Source organism: Pan troglodytes, chromosome 12 (assembly GCF_028858775.2).
Source record: "Pan troglodytes isolate AG18354 chromosome 12, NHGRI_mPanTro3-v2.0_pri, whole genome shotgun sequence".
NCBI lineage: Eukaryota > Metazoa > Chordata > Mammalia > Primates > Hominidae > Pan > Pan troglodytes.
Genome location: NC_072410.2, coordinates 54,454,397 through 54,473,565, shown reverse-complemented (window position 1 = coordinate 54,473,565; position 19,169 = coordinate 54,454,397).

Below are 19,169 nucleotides of genomic sequence, written 5' to 3'. Positions count from 1 at the left end.
TGTATATATGATATTGTAAATTGTTAAGATATAGTAAATGAGCCATGCCTCCTTGTTCAAAATTATATCACTAAAATTAATCAGTGTGCTTTAAAAAAGTCTACTCTTTTGAAAATAATTTATAAATTTGTATAAGATATATAAAATTTATAATACTCTAAGAATTTATTTTTGCATAAATGGCAAATTGCACTAGTGCTAAAATTCTCAAGGTCAGACCTGAAAATTGCACTGTAAATACATTTTGTGCATTTTATCAGAATGGGGAAGTTGGTTGCATTTCTAAGAAAATATTTAAAATTGTATATTTTTTAATAAAAATGAAATGTTTGGTAAATAAGTTTTTTTTTCAGTGAATTCCATGTGTTCTTTGATTTTAAAGAGCATGTTCAATTCCTCACAAAATCAAAAAGAGTTCTGTTAACTACTCAAGTGACAAATCTGAAGGAAGAGAGGCATTAAAATGTAAACAAATTACCTATATTCAAAAGCAATAGAGTTTCAGGGCCCATTCCACTTTAGGCACAAATTTTGTCAATGGTGATTTTGCTTAGTTTCAATTTGTTTTTCCCATTATATATCAAAATTGTTGCTCATTTTAGTTCCAAGACATCACTATAGTCATTAGTTACCCTGTCTAAGAAGAAAAGATTCTTACTTTTACTATAAATCAGTGTATTTACAATTAGCAGGGACCTGTGTCCTTTCCCATTGTCGGCATCTGTGTAAGCATGGTTTGCCAAGAAAAAAAAAGACTTTGCAAAAAGCAATGGGGAATAGTGAAGTGTGAAGAGTGAAGAAGCAGTAGAGCCTCCAGCATAACAATTGCAATCAGGTCCTCCCAGAAACTCATGCTCGAGCTATATACTTTCTGGCCATCATCCCTCCTTTCTTGCCTACACTAATCTCAAATCCTGAGCTTTGAAATCCCCAACCTACACCTGTTTCCAACCCAGTCTTCTATCCTTGATTCTTTTTATGAGATCCTATAAAGCACTGAAATTAGCAATTATAGTGGATCTACCCAAGAGCCAGAGGATGGTTTTATTTGCAGAAAGCAGGTAACAGAAAGCACTTTAAAATTGATTGTGCTGTCTACAATGCTGTGTAAACATTTGGTATGACTAAACAGAACCTCCCCCTGTCATGTAATTGGATAAATTGCAAAGTAAGAGTACAGCCCACCGTGATATTTTGTAATCTCCTTTTCATCACAAAAACTGATGTTATAGAAAAAAGACCTTTCTTCTAACTTAGAAGCATTAGACCCTATGGTCCTTCTTTAAATGTGACTACATTTCTTATTTTTCATCTATCTTTCTTTCTTTTCTTCTTCTTTTTTTTTTTTTTTTTTTTTTTTTTTGAGACAGGGTCTTGCTCTGTCACCCAGGCTGGAGTGCAGTGGTGCTATCTCAGCTCACTGCACCCTCCACCTCCCGGGTTCAAGTGATTCTTGTGCCTCAGCCTCCCCAGTAGGTGGGATTACAGGCACGTGCCACCACACCCGGCTAATTTATGTATTTTTAATAGAGACAGGGTTTCACCATGTTGGCCAGGCTGGTCTCGAACTTCTGATCTCAAGTGATCTGCCCGCCTCAGCCTCCCAAAGTGCTGGGATTACAGGCATGAGCCACCACACCCATCTTATTTTTATCTATCTAAGTTATACAGCAACACAAGAAACTCTTCTTAATGGTATATCATAAAGAGAGATGGCATAAATGAAACATCGCATAATGGTATTCATTTTAAATTAAACCTAAATATGTAAATATCCAAGGTCTAATTAGCAATGGATATTCTTAGTGTACAATAAAACTGCATTAATCTGGACACCAAAGATGTTGAATCATTCGCCTTTAGAAGATGCTTTGAGAAGATTGGTCTTTGGAGACTCAAACAAAAAGATCCTGGTGTTCAAAGGATATGTGTTTAAGAATAAGGATTTATGAAGTTAAGGTCATGAGAGGAGTCTCAGAAGACTCAAATCAAGGAGTGATAGAGATGGGCATGTTCTTATAATAGAGTAACATAGGCATTGGCTAAAAAAGTTCTACAAGATGTTTAGATAGTGATGGGTAGGCAGGTTAGACACTGTGAATACTGAGTTTAAGAACTTTGAACCACAACAGCGTACTCCGGGACCCAGCATTGGTGGAGAAGCATTGAGAGGTCTGAGCCTGGCTGGTTAGTGTGGAACGAAGAATCACAGGTATGGCTGGAAGAGCATGGGAATGAGTATTTGTAGTTTATAAAGACACAATTTTAAGCACTTTGAAGCCTCTACCATGTGCTATTTTTAAGTCTTCTCAGTTGATTGAGTCTGAGAAGAGTGAAGATTAAGTGCTGGGGCTGAAAGTTTAACCTAGATCTGTGTGACTCCAAAACCCAACCTTTTCAGCACTATGTTATACTGCCATTTGGTGCGTAACTATGGGACGGGGGGTGCAGATGTGCGTACACATGCATTATACATTTCATTATATATTTCATTTTCTTTTTTAAATAAAATAGGATCATGCTGTTTTGTAACTGTTTCTCTCATCAAATCTTGTGTTCACATAACGCATTAAGTTTTGGAGAGCTTTGGTAACAGTGGTTCAAGATACCCGAACGTAAGCCTAAGAACAAAGTGTAAATAAAACCCAATTCCCTCCACAAAGAACAGTCCCAGAAGGCCATACTAAAGGTACCAGTGACTTGGGCAATTTGTCTGTCATCCAATAAGCCCAGAAGTTGCCATGAGAAGAGAGAGAATGGTCCAATTTCTTTGACTTTGTCAAAACAGTCAAATCATGGAGACATTTTAAGACATTCATGACCACAAATTCAACAACATTTTCCCATTTAGAACATTTTGGGCTATTATGCAGAAATCGCAGAAATACAATCTTCTCTATTGTTTCCAAATAAGTTTCTACTCATTAGATGGTAATATGCAACAGTAAATTTTTTAAGAGTTACAATGTTGCTTATACAATAAATAAATAAGTGTATTTCCAAGATATATGGGAAGCAGATATGTGGAGTAAGAAAATGATTTTTTAAACTATCATTTCTTTGTTTAAGCCACAATCATGCTTTGGTCCCATTGCTTGCACATGTAATCCTGCCGAATACTGTTTTGTTATTTCAAAGTTGGTGGTTGTATATATAAAATATGATATTGAAATAAAAATCTGAGAAGTAATTGAAATGAAAATCTGAGAATAAGGTAGTGAAATGAAAATCTGAGAAGAAAAAGTTTTTAAAAATCCATTTTTATTACTCATATCTCCAGTTTCACAAGTTTAACTGTTACTCTTTTAATAAAATCCATGAAGCCCATTATAGAAATCAAAAGAGGCAATAAGCAGCTCATAAATGAAAGAGCCTAAAAAAGGAAACATAAGAAAACAGAATAGGGAGAGTGTTTTTGTTTTGTTTTTTTTTAAGCGGCCTTTGTACAGACCTCTTCTCTTATCTGGAAAGGCTAGTAGAGCATTTGGGATGTGGGTGAGGCCATGTTTTAAGTTAAAGCCTTTATTTTTAAAGGAATGATTTACTTACTATTTATTATTAATAAGGTCATTATTGAACAAAAGCCAGAGATCTTAGTGATTTTTGAAACGTGAAAACTTTTCATTACTTTCTATTTAACATTATCATTTGTATTTCACTCTTTCCAATACAGAAAGCTAAAAGAAATACCTCCTCCCTGAAAACAACATTATCCTTAACTGGTAACTGTTCAAAAAGTCCATTTTAATTTTTTCTGAAAGTCTTTCTTTAAAGGCTAGATGATAATAAGATGTACTATGGTGATATGTTGGTTTTAGACACAAATTTCATTTAAAACTTAAGATTTCATATTTGGAAGTTTTTATCAGGTTGGTTCTGTTACTTGAGGTGCTATCCACATTTTGAAGTTGTTCTTAATTTATAATGATAAGGGAAGTTTTTAAATCAAGGTAAACAATTTGCTCCTAAATAGAAACAGACTGAAGTTGATTATCAAAATCTTAGCATGGCAAGCTTCATTTATTTACGATGACAATGTGGGTACTTAAAATCAGCCTTAAATTGTGACATAATTTTTTTAAAAAACAACATACATATGACATCCTAGCCAGATCAATCAGGCAAGAGAAAAAATAAAAGGCATCCAAATTTGAAAGGAGGAAGTCAAATTATTTGCTAGCAATATGATCTTATACCTAGAAAACTTTAAAGACTCCTCCAAAGACTCCTAGATTTAATAAGTGATTTAGTAACATTTCAAGATACAAGATCAGTGTACACAAATCAGTTGCATTTTTATACACCAATAACAACCAAGCTGAGAACAAAATCAAGAAGTCAATTCCATTCAGGATAGCTCCAAAAAACAAAACAAAACAAAAAAAACCCCACACAAGATGCCTAGGAACGTATTTAACCAAGAAGGTGGAAGATCTCTGCAAGGAAAACTATAAAACATTGATGAAAGAAATTGTAAATGACACAAACAAATGGGAACATCCCATGCTCATGGATTGGAAGAATCAATATTGTTAAAATGGCCATATTGTCTAAAGCAGGGCAATCTACAGATTCAATGCAATTCCTATCAAAATACCAACTTCATTTTTCACAAAATTAGAAAAAAAAACAACTCTAAGATTCGTATTAACCAAAAAAGATCCCAAATAGCCAAAGTAATCCTGAGCACAAAGGACAAAGCTGGACGCATCACATTACTGGACTTCAAATTATACTACAAGGCAAGAGTAACCGAAACAGGATGGTACTAGTATAAAAACAGACACATAGATCAATGTAACAGTATAGAGAATTTGGAAATAAAGCCAATTACCTACAGCCAACTGGTCTTCAACAAGATTGACAAAATCATATATTGGGAAAGGAACATGCTATTCAATAAATGGTGCTGGGAAAATGCGGATTGCCATATGCAGAATGAAACTGGACCCCTATCTCTCACCATATACAAAAATTAATGTTGATTAAATACTGAAATGTAAGACCTGAAAATATAAAAATACTAGAAGAAAACCTAACCAAAAACTTTGCCAGACATTGGCCTTGGCAAAGAATTCATGACTAAGACCTCAAAAGCAAATGCTACAAAACCAAAAATAGACAAATGGGACTTGATTAAATTAAAAACTTTTGCACTGCAAAATAAGTAGCAGAGTGAACAGGAATCCTGAACAATGGGAGAAAAATATTTGCAAACCATGCACCAGGCAAGGGACTAATCCAGAATCTACAAGGAACTCAAACAACTCAACAACAACAAAAACCAAGTAACCACATTAAAAAGGGGGAAAACGACATGAGCAGACATTTTTCAGAAAGAGACATATAAATGGTCAGCATCACTAATCATCAGAGAAATGCAAATTAAAACCACAATGAGATATTATCTTATGTCAGTCGGAATGGCTATTATTTAAAAAAAAAAACATGTTGGCAGGAAAAGGGAACACTTATACACTGTTGGTGGGAATGTAAATTAGTACAACCTCCATGGAAAACAGTATGGAGATTTCTCAGAAAACTAAAAATAAAACTCTCATTTGATACAGCAATCCCACCCAAAGGAAAAGAAATCATTATATCAAAAAGATACCTGCACTTGTAGGTATCTATGGCACTATTCACAATTGCAAAGATGTAGAATCAACCTGTTTCCATCAATGGATGATTGGATAAAGAAAATATGGTGTATATCTATACCATATATACTTAGCCATAAAAAAGAATGAAATCATGTTTTTTGCAGAAACATGGATGGAACTGGAGGCCATTATCTTAAATGAAATAACTCTGAAAGTCAAATACCACATGTTCTCATTTGTGAGAGCTAAAAAATGTGTACACATTGACATAGAGTGTGGAAGAACAGACACTGGAGACTTGGGAGGATGGGAGGGTTGGGAAGGGAGTGAGGGATGAGAAATTACTTAATGGGTACAATATACACTATTTGGATGATGGTTACACTAAAAGCCCATACTTCATTACTATGTAATATATCTGTGTATCAAAACTACACTTGTATCCCCAAATTTATACGAATAAAAAAATGGGCCTCTGAATTTGGAACACCAGACTTTGATATCCTAAGAATATATCTCTATTTTGGTTTGTGTATTTCAAAATTATCAAGTGTATATATTTTAAGTCGCTTACAGTTTGCAAAAGAAACATTTTTGCTTGTGGTGTTGTGGCTTCTATATATGGATTGAGTAGAACATCATATAGATGTCCTTCTCACAGTAACATAGTTGGAGGATGGCAGGCCTGTAATTAGGGAGGAGTGATGTATAAAACTGAATTCAAAGCAGTTAGCGTATTTCATCGTCCTAAAATGTATCAAACATCAGTTAATATAGGATGTTTAGTTGAAGGACAAATCCCTCAGAAATGCTCACGGAGGCTGGATGAATATCAGTCCTAAACATCATTAAATCTTGTTTTGGTATTTTAACATTCATTATTTGAATCTGATTTCTCCTCTTCAGCTTTTTCAAATGTGTTTGAATTAAGATCACTCATTGGTTTATCAGACATAAAATGAGAAAGGGGTTCCCGAGGTGGGTGCAGTGGTGCAGATGTGTAATCTCACTTAACTGGGAGGCTAAGGCAGGAAGAATGCTTGAGCCCAGGAGTTCAAGGCTGCAGTGCGCTCTGATGGTGCATGTGAATAGCCACTGCACTTGAACATGGGCAACATGGTGAGATCTGGTCTCTTAAAAATAAGAGACTTCTTATGGAAGGAAGTAATCAATGCATTCTTAAAATCAGGTAATGTGTTTTATAAATACAGAGGTTGGTGAATCAAATCCAGGTCTTTAAGTTTTGTTCTGTATTTTGCTCTGCATTTTCTTAGTCCTTTCATAGGAACAAACTAAAACTTTGCCCCAATTCCTCCACCATGTGGATAGAGCAATCACAGCACATTTTGGGGTCCCAGTCCATTGGTAGGATATAATTTTTTTTTTTTTTTTTTTTTTTTTTTTGAGATGGAGGCTCCCTCTGTCGCCTAGGCTGGAGTGCAGTGGCGCGATCTCCGTTCTCTGCAAGCTCCGCCTCCCGGGTTCACGCCATTCTCCTGCCTCAGCCTCCCGAGTAGCTGGGACTACAGGCGCCCGCCACCATGCCTGGTTAATTTTTTTTTTTTTTTTTTTGTATTTTTAGTAGAGACGGGGTTTCACCGTGTTAGCCAAGATGGTCTCGATCTCCTGACCTCATGATCCGCCCGCCTTGACCTCCCAAAGTGCTGGGATTACAGGCGTGAGCCACGGCGCCCGGCCGGATATAAATATTGCTAAAGTGAACTTGAATTAAAAATGGCCTTTTAAAATGAGCAAAAAGTCCAGTGCAGTGGCTCATGCCTATAATCCCAGTGACTCTAGAGGCTGAGGCTGGAGTATCTCTTGAGCCCAGAAGTTTGAGGCTGCAGTGAGCCACGATCGTGCCACTGCAATTTAGACTGGGCAACAGAGCCAGACCTCCACTCTAACAAAAAATTTTTCTTTTGTTTTTGAGACAGGGTCTTACTCTGCTGCCCAGGCTAGAGTGCAGTGACATGATCTTGGCTCACTGCAACCTCCACTTCCCGGGCTCAAGCGATTCTTATGCCTCAGCCTCCCAAGTAGTTGGGATTACAGTGCGTGTCACGACGCCCAGCTAATTTTTGTATTTTTTTGTAGAGACAGGGTTTGACCATGTTGCCCAGACTGGTCTCGAACTCCTGACCTCAACTGATCCGCCCACCTCGGCCTCCCAAAAGTGCTGGGATTACAGGCGTGAGCCACCACGCCCAGCCCAAAAAATTTTTCTAAAAGGGAAAAAAATAGAAAACACTCCTCTCAAAATCACAGTCCCTGTCTGGGATGCTTTTTTCTCATCTCTAAACTGAGAAGCTTAGAAGAGATGAAGGCTAAGCTTCATCCCTTCCACTTCTAAAGGTCTATGCTTCTATTGTTTCCAGCAGACCTTTTGAAACCTAGCAGGGAAAAACCAGGCAAGGTCCAACTGCAGCCTCTAAGAGGAACACAGAAGAGCCTCTTAATTTCTTGGGCTCAGCAACCGTTTTACTTCAGAATATTATTTTAGTCTTCTGGCTACAGAACTGAATTTCCAACCTGAATCACATGGATCAATGTCAGAGTGAATCAGGCATTCTTATTCAAAATATACATGTGAACATATATTTTAAAAATAAATCTAAATAATATACCAATATAAAAATGTTCCCAGAACAATTTTTTTTTTTTTTGAGATGGAGTCTTGCTCTGTCACCAGGCTGGAGTGCAGTGGCACAATCTTGGCTCCACGTCCCAGGTTCAAGTGATTCTCCTGCCTCAGCCTCCCGAGTAGCTGGGACTACAGGCCAATGCCACCATGCCCAGCTAACTTTTGCATTTTTTTAGTAGAGACGGGGTTTCACCATGTTGGCCAGGATGGTCTCGATCTCTTGACCTTGTGATCCACCAGCCTTGGCCTCCCAAAGTGCTGGGATTACAGGTGTGAGCCACCACGCCTGGCCACAAAATGATTTTTAAAAGGGAAGACAGGTAAATGGATCGTCATGCATGCCTGTAATCACCATTTACTTGGAAGGCTGAGACCGGCGAATCATTTGAGCCCAGGAGTTCAAGGCTGCAGTGAGCTATGACTGCGCGACTGCACTGCAGCCTGGGTGACAGAGCAAGACCTTGTCTCTAAAAAAAAATAAAAAATAAAATTTTGTAAAAGGGATCATCAGATATCTCTGAATCACAAATTGCTTTTATTCCTGGGAATAAGACAAAACCACCAAACCTCCAAAGACAGCATTCAAAGATGCCTTTTGCAATTTCGAAAGATCCTTATTTCTGCCATGATGCAGCTAATAGAATATGTACAATGGCCTTTTTTCTCTTTCTTTCTTTCTTTCTTTTGTTTCTTTTCTTTCTTTCTTTCTTTCTTTCTTTCTTTTTTTCTTTCTTTTCTTTCTTTCTGTCTTGGAAGAAGAAAGGTCAGTAGTAGATTAGACTCTAATGTTTCAAGAGATTTCTTGGCATAGAAATTATTTTCAATGCCCAGAATGATGGAGGAATAGAAGATAAATGGGAGAGAAAACGGTTTGGATATATTTAGAAATAAAGATCTCCTAAAATAGCAAACACAAAAGGAGAACTAGTGGTAAATTTTGTGTAATTGTGGAAGATGTTTAAAGGCTTTGTTGTCTTTCTTCACTTATGACCAAATTATTTTCTAAATTGTTAAAACTCAAAATACTCAATTTATCCTATATGTACTTTACATGCATTAAATTATTATGTAATAATAATTTTCTTGAAGATTCCATCAGCAACACAGTAACAGTAAATGCATGGTACAAGACCTCATATTATAAATCATACTTAATGTACAGTATCAAAAATAAATTCACAACCTAACAACCAATCTGAAATCTAACTTCTCGTTGGAGGAATGAGATGTATTTTAATTATAGGTAATTGATTAGGTTTAATAACAAATTTAGAAAGCTTCCAGTTTGCCAGCAGTCAAAGTTATAACTGGGGCATACCAGCAAAAGGTAGCACTGGAATTAACACACAGACTCAAATGTTAGTTCACCCACATTCTGCCTACTATCCCCATTCTCCTCCTGAACTACACCCCCATGTGTCTTTTGCACACAGAGCTCTCTTTGAAGCCAGCAAGTGTTTCATGCGTGGGAAATCAGGGGAATCAAAGCTACCTTATACAAAAGCATATGGTTAGGAGGCCAGGGGATGCTGAAAAAACACTGCATACATACTTACAGTGTCCCTATGGGGAGCTCATCTGACTATGAGACCCTCAAGTTTTGCATTTCTTATGCCTACGGTGTTTAAATTGGTGGCCTCAATTTTATAACACCAGGGTTTGTTTTCACATTTAGTTCCCTGGGATTTTTTTAAACTGACTTTGACAAAAAGGAAAAAAAGAAAAAGAGAGTGCAAAATAGGAAAAGAAGGCAGGGAGTGGGGAAAGAATAAATCATTATGCAGCTCTCAGCCTCCACAGGGAAACAGCAGTCCAAACCCACAGATCCAGAATTGTCAAGCAATGGGGCTGTTTGTTTACAAGTCACAGAATCAGTTATGTAACTAGGGAAGTTAAAGAAACCTAGTGAGTGTGTGAGAGACCGATTCTTTTGAAATAGTCAAGAGACTTCATCTCTGAAATAGATTCATACAGATGTTCTGTTTTCTTATTTTTGGTTGCTCTATAAATTTAGTTTTTGAGTTTTCCATGTAGATAATGACCCTTTATTCTTTATTATTATTATTAGATACACTAAAACACTTTCTTACCATGGGAGTTGCTAAAGTATCAGCATGTATTTTTAAGGGAAATTGGAATAGCTTTTTATCTTCTGATGTATTACGTTGGTAAAAAAGTAATTGCGGTTTTTGCCATTGAAAGTAAGGGCAAAACCGCAATTACTTTTGTACCAACCTAATAGAATTCTTGTCTGATTTAGCAGGAAAAATGTATTACATGACCAATAGATCAGTTCCAATTTCTGTCCACCCTTCACTCCGTTACTTCTTCTTTTAAAAAAATTGTTTTCACTTTTATTCTCAAAGGAGGTGATCTTCTTTTTTTAATTGATTTTTTTTTGTTTGCTTGTTTGTTTAAGTTCTGGGACCATAAAGTGTTTATAAGATGCAGACCTTTAAAAATATTTCCATGTAAGCCAGGAACAGTCGCTCGCCCTTGTAATCCCAACAATTTGGGAGGCTGAGGCAGGAGGATCACTTGAGGCCAGGAATTTGAGATCAGCCTGGGCAACATAGCAAGACCTCATCTTTAAAAATATAAAATGTATTTCCTTGTAAATACATTTTGTTTTAGATCTGAGACAGTGTAAAAAATTCAACTCTAAAGAAAAAAATTAGAAAATCAAATGATTTAAATAAATCATCATATTGGGTTATAGTAAATTTCATAAATAAGTTATTCTCAACAAACACCTTAGATAAGAAAGTTTTTATGATCTGTTTAGTTAATATCTGCATTTATATTTAATACACTTTAAAAATGTGATTTTTTTCCTGAAAACTTAGAGCCACAATTTCAGGGCTATATTGGTAAAAATGGGAATTGACTCTGAAAGATTATAATTAATCAACTTCTGATAGCAAATTAAACTCAAACTATTGAGGTTGCAAAGTCAGTAACTTTATGAGACATTGTTTTTCTTTCTCATTCAGCTAACTCATTCTTCAGTGGGGTCAGTTTGGTGTCATATGTTACTCCATGGGGAAAAACCCTAAGGGGATTGATGGAGAAGGAAAAATCCTAAGGGGATTGATGGAGAAGAATTATGTTTTTCACCATGCAGAAAAAAGCCCTGAATTTGGTCCCTCAGGAATCTTCTCAGGGTATTTTCTGCTAGTAGTACCAGAGCCCTATGGCCCTATGGTGCCAGAGCTCTATGCAGTTCCAGGAGGGAACTGCGCCACTGAGACTCAATACCCAGAAGGCTGCTCAGCTCTTCTTGTTCCTGCTACAATCGACACTGAGGATAGGGATTAAAGCCTCATTAGTCTTTCGAGGTATGTGAGGAATGGCTATTTTGTTTTTGTTTAATTAGGGTGTTGGTATACAGCAGGACATTTAGTGGCCTATGTCCTTCTGTCCAATTTAAAGGTAGGGCTGAGCTGATTCACTCTCTAGAGATGAGTAGTGCAATGAGCTACAATTAAACAAAAATAATAATAAGAACCTTTGCTCAGGGAGAATGTTTCAGTAACTTATATGTTCCCACCAGCAGCATCATAAAGCCTCTGCAGTTGGGCGTCTGATATTTACTATCTTAGAACAGTGGTATGAATTAGCCAAGGTGTCTCCATTTATTTGGTTGTCAGTGAATGCTAAATAGAAATAAATGAGTCAAAATTAAAGGAAAAGATGGATATCAACTTGGCATGAACTCCTCTGAATTATTATTCAAATTCTTGGGTCCTTCTGGACTTTAAGACCATATTTTTTCTATAATGGGCAAGAAAGATGATTTATGCAATTTAGAGGTAAATTTTATGGACAAAATTTTATACACATCCATACAATATGTGAGTTATAATCATTGTTTTAAGAAACAATGATAGCATACAGAGGTGCCTGCAAAGTTTTTATTTAAAGAGTCAGGGTCTCTGTCACCCAGGCTGGAGTGCAGTGGCGTGATCCCGGCTCACTGCAACCTTGAACTCCTGGGCTCAATCAATTCTCCCTCCTCAGTCTCCCAAGTAGCTGGGACTACATGCACATGCCAACATGACCAATAAATTGTTTTTTATTTTTTTCAAGATGGGGTCTCACTATGTTGCCCAGGTTCAATTTTAAATATTATCTTTATCTTTTTTGCCTGCTGCCCAAAGCCATAAGAAAATGTATCATTATTACTTAAAATGAAATCATAGCTGTAATAATACTTTACTAATAATATTTTAATTTCAATATGGAGCTTAAACTTTCAAAGCACTCTTAGATATGTAGGCCAATTTATTCATTATTTGAGTTCTTTAGTACACATAGTACATTCCTCTGAGATATGAAATGGCAATGATATGTACTCGTCTTATTACAAAGTGAAGATGGGATAGATTTTAGATATTTCAAAAAATGAGTGTACTTTATTTCTGTTTGTACAGTAGTCCCCCCCTTATCCATGGTTTCACTTTTCATGGTTTCAATTGCTCAACATACAATACAATAAGATATTTTGAGAGAGAGACCACATTAACCTTTATTACAGCATATTGCTATAATTGTTCTATTTTGTTATTGTTATTGTTAACTTCTTACTATGCCTAGTTTATAAATTAAACTTTATCAAAAAGTTATGCATGTATAGCAGAAAACAGTATCTATAGGGTTCTGTACTATTTGCCATTTAGGCGCCCAGTGGGGGTCTTGAAATATATCCCCCACGGGTAAGGGGGAACCACATACTTCAATACAAAGTTGAAAAAGCTCTGACCATATAGTATTCATGTTAATTTGATATTAAAACATCACTAAAACTCAGTGAACTAATTCTCAAAAAAAAGGATATGTGTAGCTTTTGTTTCTTCAATAACAATGTATAGAAGTGTCTTTTAAGAGTGATTTTAAACTACTTGTCTTTCAAGATAACTTTTAACTGATGACTTGGGGGCACTCATAAGCTCTCTGGGGATAAAACTGAGATTCCATTAGAATATCTTTGTTTAGGTTGTGGACAGGGGCTCTTGCCTGTAATCCCAGCACTTTGAGAGGCCAAGGCAGGAGAATCGCTTGAGCCCAGAAGTTCGAGACCAGCCTGGGAAACATGGTGAGATCTCTTCTCTTAAAAAAAAAAAAAAAGAAAAGAAAAGAAAAAAAGAAAAAAGAAAAAAAAATTGGTTTAGTTTCTAAGTTCAAAGAGAGAGAGAGAGAATAGGGATAAAGAAGAGAAGAAATTCCTTTCTGTACAGGGCAGCTTTAAGTATAACTTCTTGGCGGTGTCTGAAGTGGCAGAGAGAGAATGGCGTCTGGGATTTGATTCTCTGCACTGTGATTTAAGTTCACTGAACCTTGGTTTCCTCATCTATAAAACGAGAATGTTGTCTTGAAGAGCAGGTGCTTAGTACTATTATAGTAAGCAAAGGAGTTCAATTAAATTACTTCTTGGGTTTCTTTTAAATGCCAGAATTAAATAATTGTAAAATAGATGAACCAATTTCCCTTCAATTGTGAGTAGTTTAAAATGCCACTGAAGATGGCAGAATAAGCCATTAAAATGGCTTTTATAAAACTTTCTTCCTTCTGCTTTTATCAACTATAAATTAAAGCTATTCTATTCATAGTCTAAAGCTGAGGAAATAAGCTTTTGTAACCTGCTAATATTTTCACCCCAGGAAAATAATTGTTCTTAGAAAAGCTAAAATGGTCTGGGCACCATGGCTGTCGCCTGTAATCCTAGCACTTTGGGAGGTGGAGTCAGGTGGATCACCTGAGGTCAGGAGTATGAGACCAGCCTGGTCATCATGGTGAAACCCCATCTCTACTAAAAATACAAAAATTAGCCAGGCGTGGTGGCAGGTGCCTGTAATCTCAGCTACCCAGGAGGCTGAGTCAGGAGAATTGCTTGAACCCGGGAGGCGGAGGTTGCAGTGAGCTGAGATCGTGCCATTGCACTCCAGCCTGGGCAACAAGAGGGAAATTCCATCTCAAAAAGAAAAATAGTAAGAAAAGCTAAAATGTTCCTATGCTTAATCCTACTGTTGGAAGCATAAAGAATTGTTATATTTCTTGCATGGGTTTAAAAACCAAGGACTGTTTTCAAAACTTAAAGCAATGATCAGGTGCCATATAACTGTCAAGTTATACATCACCTGAGGACCTTAATGGAGCACATAATAAATACTAATTAATTTAACCAACACCCCTGTGGTAAACGCATTATTACCACTACTCCCCTTTGAACAGGCAGGGAGACTGATTCCATGAGACCAAGCAACTCACCCTGGGGATGTGTGGAAGAAGTTGCTGAGCCAGAAAAAGGAACCCAAGAGGTTGGAATCTGAACCCTATGTATTTACAACTTAAGAAGAGTCTCGGCCGGGCGCTGTGGCTCACGCCTGTAATCCCAGCACTTTGGGAGGCTGAGGCAGGCGGATCACGAGGTCAGGGGATCGAGACCATCCTGGCTAACACAGTGAAACCCCGTCTCTACTAAAAAATATTCAAAAAATCAGCCGGCGTGGTGGCGGGCGCCTGTAGTCCCAGCTACTCGGGAGGCTGAGGCAGGAGAATGGCGTGAACCTGGGAGGCGGAGCTTGCAGTGAGCCGACATCGCGCCACTGCACTCCAGCCTGGGCGGCAGAGCGAGGCTCTGTCTCAAAAAAAGAAAAAAAAGAAGAGTCTCATTCCTTATGGATAAAAACATTTCTGCTCCCCTTTAGATTGATATATGTGTGAAGATAGAGTGGATTGTGTATATTACTGAGACAGCCACCCTTCCCAAATGTTAGCTCTTTGTTTCCAGGATGTGCAATGACAAATAATTTGTTGGTAATGCTAACACTTCAATTAGTTAGATCTACACTTACTTAGTAAGCTTCAAATTGTTCCTATAGATGGATTAGAAAATGGAATTTAATAAGAACAATGAAGACTGAAAGCAACAAGGTAAATAAAACAGATTTCTCCATTAAGCAGGTAATTTTTTTATATTTTATTTTTTGAGACAGGGTCTCACTCTGTCGCCCAGCCTGGAGTGCAGTGGCGGAGTCATGGTTCCCTGCAGCCTTGACCTCCTAGGCTTGAGTGATCCTCCCATCTCAGCCTTCTAGGAAGCTGGGACTACAGGGGTGTGCCACAATGCTGGGCTAATTTTTTGTATTTTTAGTAGAGATGAGGTTTTCCCATGTTGCCCAGGCCGGTCTCGAACTCCTGGACTGAAGCGATTCCCTTGCCTTGGCCTCCCAAAGTGTTAGGATTACAGGTGTGAGCCATCACGCCTGGCCATGCAGATAATAGATTTGCTTTTTTATTGTGATTTTACTTTTATAATTTTTTTCAATAGTTGTTACTGGTAAGGTAGTCTAGGAATTATTTTGTGATCTCCTCTCCTGTCCTACCTCCTCAGTTTATAGAGGGCACTCAATAAGGACTTATTGGCTGAAACATAATACTCCTCCCAGTCATACATTCATCAGTGACTAATATAGAATGTTGTACAATGGTTAATACAATGTTTGAGCAATTTACTCATTCTAGCATTCAGTTAATATTGTGCATTTACTCATTTGATCAGATAATTTGTGATTAGAAGAATCCAAGAAATAAACCAGAACTAGCCATGTTGATTTCAACTCAGTTAACTTTGACAAACACCCAGTACAATTCTTTAGAAGCTAAAAATTTGATGATTTGGTGACTATGACTTATGATTTCTAAAAAACAAAAAGAGATTGAATGTGTCGAGAGCCAGTATAACATACATTTGCCCAAATTTTATTTTCCAAAACATCACTTTTCCTAGCCAAGAATAAATGCTAGAGGCTGCCTGACTACCACTATTGGGTAGCATAAAGAAACAGAATTCACCATCATTGGGTAGTTTTTTTTTTTCCATGCTACACTGCAATACTGGTTTATTTAGCATATGTATAAGCTCCTTTCTGTCATACTTTTGGAGTTTTGATGTATAAAATAACACCTTGAAATTGTTAGTTATAATACAGAAAAATAAAATTGAATTTGGTCAACATCAAGGTACTGCAGTGTACTTCTGAAAATAAGCCTTGCAAATGTTTTTCCACTAGAATATTTATGGATATAGTAATTTAGGTAGTCATTCACTAGAGGAGATTATGACATGCCAGTAGCTGAAAGATGAGAATAAAACCTACGGTTTCCAGTTGCAACTAGAGAAAGATGTAAAAACAAAAACAAAAAAACCCAAAACACATGCACTTTTTTTAAGGACCTTTTTTTCCTTTTCTTTTCTTTTTTAGATTGGTACTAAGTTTAAGAGGTTTACACATTTGGAAAACTGTATGACTATTTCTGAAAGACCACATTCTTTCCTGTTTAAAGTTAAATAACTCCAGAGATTTTAATTTTAGTTTCTCAAGCAAGACAAAACCAGTTGAACTGCTTTATATTATTTCCTGAGTCAGGAATTGAGGCCAACAGTATTGAAAAGGTAACCAAGAGTTGACTTTTTGTGTTTTGTAGGTTAATACTAGCAAAGAAAAGGGCAAGTTGTTTATGTCCTTAAAAATAATTTCAGAAGAAATTAAAGAGTCTTCATCTTACTATTAATCACATTCTTTCTCACCCCTTTGTCAGAGGAAGAATTTATAAATGTCAGTAAAGTCCTTTTTATGCAGAAATTATTGAATTTAAATACATGCTAATTGCTGCTACTGATAGCTCTATCTGCAACAGGATTAAAGCTGTTAGAATATATTTTAAGAGTCTTGGCAGATGAATGTTCTTATAATCATCACATTTTAGAGACCTTTCTAAATCATGAGTTACGTGAAATAAAGAACCTAAAACAAATAAGCAAGATCGTTTCATTTGTACGTATTATGTGCCAGGTATTTTTTGAAGTAAAAAAAAAAAATTGTTTCAGCAGGCTTCCCTTTCCCTCTGGGGCCTATTAAATACTATACAAACAAGTCTGCCTCTTACTTTGGCTTATTTGGCGTTGGTACACACCTCTTAGGCAAGTGGGGCCAGCTCTCTAGAACTGGCTGTCTTGTCTTGAACAGTTTGTTATTCATATTTCAGTCCTCTTTTTTTCACACCTGTTTTTCATTTCAGGATATCAGAGTATCTGATATTGATCAAATCAATGGAAAGTAAACTGGGATACAAGCATTTCAGACTAGTACATTAGGACTGGGTTTATCTCACTCACTGACACAAGCTGTATGATATCTGAAAGGGAAAATATTTGTTCAGAAATGTCTTTTCACCTCTCTGTCAGGGTTACAATGGCTTGCCAGGCCAAGCATTGAGCAGAGAAGAAGGGCATCCATTTTGAGAAGCCGCATACTTTAGATGACATATGCAGAAGCAACATGCATTGGCATTTCATCATTTAGAATCTTATCCCAGTGCCAATATTTATCGTAACCTGGAAGGGAAGGGTGCCAAAGTAAAAAAATGTGTTTACTTTGGCCTCATGAAATTCATGCTTGGGCAAATCTTAGGGGTATACAGTCTTCTGTACGTTCATGTGTAACACCCATTACTGTTAATAGGAGTTACCACATAGGTCCAAAAGAAAACATAGCCTTTAGAATTGAACTTAGACCTTGGGGATCAAAAGATCTCCCTAGCTAATAGCTGATGGGAATTGTGCAGTTTCAAATTTGCTCCCTGCTAACCTGACATCATTGAATTTGGAGAAGCAGAGCAAGGTTCATTCAGGGGTGGCAGAGAGAGAGAAAGTGGAAAAAAAACTGTTTTGAAAATAAAAGTGATTATAAATCAGGCTTTTAAATTAAGTCACAGAAATCCCTACCTAATTATATCATGAAAACAAGTTCCAGCTCATAGTTCTTAGAAAAGAGAAGGTTGTGACAGATTTATTCTTGTTTACTACTTTCAACCCCAAGCACTCTTGATTAATTTTTCTCAAAACAATAAAATGAGACTCAGCTAATAAAATTAGACTCATCTAATAAAATAATATTTAAATTTGGAGTCAATTTACTTTTAATTTTCAGGGATTCATGGTAAGGGAAATCAGATGGTCAAAATAATCTGACCTACACAAAAACACAAATTTTGATTTATATCCCATTACTAACCTTCTCAACCCCAAATGTGAACAAGGGGCCAGCCAGTTACTGAAGCAACAGAGTGTTAAGAAACTGCTGTGGGCGGAACATTATGGGAGGTGCTGAAGGGAGACAAATGTAATAGAAAAGCATAGTTCTTGTATTCAAATAAATGTATAACTAAGGCTGAATGTCAGTACAAAGCATATGGATAGGTTTACATTTACTTTTTTGCTTTGACCTTGTCTCTGTCCTTTGAAAAGCGTAGTGAACTAGGGGATAAGGGGGAAAAAAGTAAGGTCCTCAGCAGTCTATTAAATGGGGATACGCAAAAATCTCTGAACAATTAGAGCCCTTAACTGTCTTCAAAATAGGATAGGAATTAAGAAGACAGGTTTGAAAATAGATAAGCCTGAACCTGTTGCTTGAACCTTTCCAAGTCCCTGTTTTCACATTTGTAAAATGGTAGCAACAATGCTACTTTTCAGGGCGGTTGAAGAAATTGAGTAAGAGAAAATATATGAAGAATTTAGCACGGGGCTTGGCAAATAGCAACAGTTCAAGTAAACAGTAGTCTTCATGGCCAGGTGCAGTGGCTCATGCCTGTAATCCCAGCACTTTGGGAGGCTGAGGGGGGCAGATCGCCTGAGGTCGCGAGATTGAAACTAGCCTGGCCAACATGGTGAAAACCCATCTCTACTTAAAAATGCAAAAATTAGCTGGGCGTGGTGGTGGGCGTCTGTAATCTCAGCTACTCAGGAGGCTGAGGCATGAGAATCTCTTGAACCCAGGAGGCGGAGGTTGCAGTGAGCTGAGATGGCACGACTGCACTCCAGCCTGGGCAACAGCACAAGACTCTGTCTCAAAAGACAAATA